The sequence below is a fragment of the Furipterus horrens genome, unplaced genomic scaffold (genome assembly GCF_987537825.1).
Source record: "Furipterus horrens unplaced genomic scaffold, mFurHor1.1.pri manual_scaffold_11, whole genome shotgun sequence".
Lineage (NCBI taxonomy): Eukaryota > Metazoa > Chordata > Mammalia > Chiroptera > Furipteridae > Furipterus > Furipterus horrens.
Genome location: NW_028327181.1, coordinates 17,511,248 through 17,514,263, shown reverse-complemented (window position 1 = coordinate 17,514,263; position 3,016 = coordinate 17,511,248). Strand labels below are relative to the sequence as shown.

The 3,016-nt window shown below is 42.6% G+C and overlaps 1 pseudogene; it reads right to left on the bottom strand.

Moving 5' to 3' along the window:
- Window positions 1-1,627: 1,627 nt before the first annotated feature.
- On the bottom strand, window positions 1,628-1,925 carry LOC149997093 (cytochrome c oxidase copper chaperone pseudogene; annotated as a pseudogene).
- Between the last annotated feature and the right edge of the window lie 1,091 nt (window positions 1,926-3,016).

The following is a 3,016-nucleotide window of genomic DNA, read 5'->3' as shown; positions in this document are numbered from 1 at the left end:
ATAAAAGCAGCCCAAATAGAAAGGCCGGATAAGAAACACGGGACTAAGTGAAGACAGCCTGACTTCTCACAGTGTGGAAAGAAAAGACATGCGCAAAGAAGAAAAAGCTCTGTAGGATTGAGAAGTCCCGGGGGCTTAAAGTAGCAGAAATTAAGGTGTCAGATGGGCTAGTTCCTTCTGGAGGTTCCAGGGAGAATCTGTTTCCTTGCTCTTCCCGCTGCTAGGCTGCCAGCATTCCTAGGCTCTATGGTTAAATCTTCTTTTCCTTTTCTGTCCTAAAATCTGCCTGCACCTTCTTCTTATAAGGACATGTGATTACATAAAGGTACACTGGATAGTCCAGAATGATGTCCCTTGACTTTGTATTAGTCAGGCTTCTCCAGAGGAGCTGAACCTACAGGTGATCTCTCTCCCTCTGCTTATATATATGACTATGAGGAATTGGCTCATGTGATTAAAGAGACTGAGAAGCCCCACAATCTGCAAGCTGGAGGCCCAGGAAAGCTGTTGGTATAATTTAGTCTGAATCTGAAGACCTGAAAACCAGAGGAGCTGATGATCCAGTCGGAGGACAGAGGAATATGAGATGAGATGTGATGTCCCACCTGAACAGTGAGACAGGAAAAAAGGGGGTGAATTCTTCCTTTTGTTCTGTTCAGGCCCTCAGTGGATTGGATGATGCGTATCCACACAGGGAAGGTGATCTACTTTTCTGAGTCCACCAATTTAAATGATAATCTCACCTGGAATACCCGCTCATAGATACAATCAGAAATAGTGTTTAATCTAGGTTCCCTCCCCTTGATGAGTAAAGCCAGCATATAAAATTAACCATCACAGTCTCCATTGCAAGATCCTTCATCACATCTGCAAAGTCCCTTTTGCCTTATAAGGTAACACTCGCAGGTTCCAGGAATTAGGACCTGGATATCTTTGGGCGTCATTACTGAGGCTACTGACCGGCCTTCAAGTCCTACAGAGGCACCCACAGGAAATGCTCTCGGGGGCTGTTCTCAGGCTGTTTTCCACAATAGCACACTGACACATTCCATAAGCAAGAGTTATCCACAACCCATTTTTAAAAGTCACTTAAAATGATCTGCCTGTCCTCCTTTTCTTGGAAACCTGGGAGACTATTTCTACTACTTGAGCCTGTACAAAGAGAGAACTCACAAAGAAAAGTTCTAGAAATATCCACTGGTATAATCCTGTCTTGCTCACATTCTAGCTACTGGAGATCTCACTACTGCTTCCCATGAAAATATGTCTCACCATAAATCAAAGAGGACATTTTCCTTCCACAATCAAAGGAATTTTAGGAAGTAATTTATGCATTCCCACACTTGTCCCCACAGGATTCTTTTCTAAGGGATTCCATCCCTCCTATCACAGGCCTGGAGGGGCTTCCAGTGTGAAGCCTTCATGATATATGGGTGGCACCTCTACTTCCTGTCCTTTCCTTCCAAGCACTGTAGGATTTAAAAAAAATTTTGACCAGGTAATTTCCTTTTTTAAAAATAAATTATAGATACTTTTGCCATTTATCAAAGTTCATGAAAGAACTCCCCAAATTACTAAATCATCTTCATTCTTCAGGAATTATTCACACACAGAGCAGACCATCATTTCATATCTTAAATCCCAAGGCTCTCATGCACTCCTTATGGGCCTTAATTAAATGTCCACAGTGTTCTCCTTTCTCAACGATGCACGCGTCACTCGCCTTCGTGGTGTCCTGGCAGGCACAGCGGGGCTTCAGCAGCTTCTTCTCCTGCATCCCAGGAGGGGCAGGGCCAGCAGCCACCAGACGCAGCGCCTTGCAGGCTGAAAGCAGCAACTAGTATTGGCATTATGACTTTTATGCCAAGCATGGTTAGGTGGAGAATTCAGGTTCTTTCCCCTTCAGGCTTACTTTGGGTGACCATAGAAAAAACATTTTTTTCCTCTTTCAGTTCATCTCTAGCTCATCTCTTCACAGGCCAGCAGAGACCCAGCCTCTTTCAGTTGCAAACACACACACAGAACAGCTCCTTCAAAAGCATCACCCCTCCCTTTCTTCCCTCACTCAAGGTTTTTAAAGTCTCCACAGTGATCATAATAACACAGTGCAGGTTGACTGAACTTTCTAACATTTCCAAAATGAAAATAGCTCTATTTTCATCACTTGTCAAGGAGAAACAATTATGACAGAAAACATTTTTTAAAATACAGAAAAGTATTTTACAATAACCAGTATTAACATTTTCGTGATCATCTTTGGGACATATTGACCTGCTTATCTAAGATGTTCACAAATGTAAATTACAAATATTCCAGGAGCATGAGGCCCTGTAACTTTGAGTCTCTCTTCCACACCCAGGCCTAGTATAGCCCAGGAATATGGTAAATATTGTGAAGCATTACTTGAGGCAATGAAATAAATGTATGTTATATTCACGTTTAATTTTACATGAATGGGATTGCATTACATAATTAATAGGGTGGTCTGCATTTTGTTTTCAAATATTACAGGCCTCATCTTTTTAGTATATCAATCTCAGTGAGTATGACAAGCATCTAGATCATGAAAATAAGGATGGGCAATCTTCAAATGGACTCCCTTTTCAGTTCACACCCCACAGATGCGTCCACTGCCCTCTCCACCACTCTCATCACCCTTGCCTCTGCCCCAGTCTTATATGTTCTCAAACTGGCCACGCACTTTACTCTCTCATGATCTGTGCAGTCTGTCCTCATGCCCAGAATGGGATCCTCTCAAGGCCCCAATGGCTGCTTCTTGCTCAGGTCTCCGACAGGAGTCTGCCTATCTTTTTAACTTTCCATACCAGCCCCTTTGTTTTCTTCAGAGAATTAGTTACAACTGGCCACTTTAAGACAATGGTCTTCTTGTTTTTTGGTGGGTTTTTTTCCTCTGTTTTCACCCTAAACCTTATGAGTAGAGACTGTGTGTACCTCAGAGCACTGCATTAGCAGCCACTCAAGGACAAATATTTGCTGAATGAGTCTAAAAGATAGG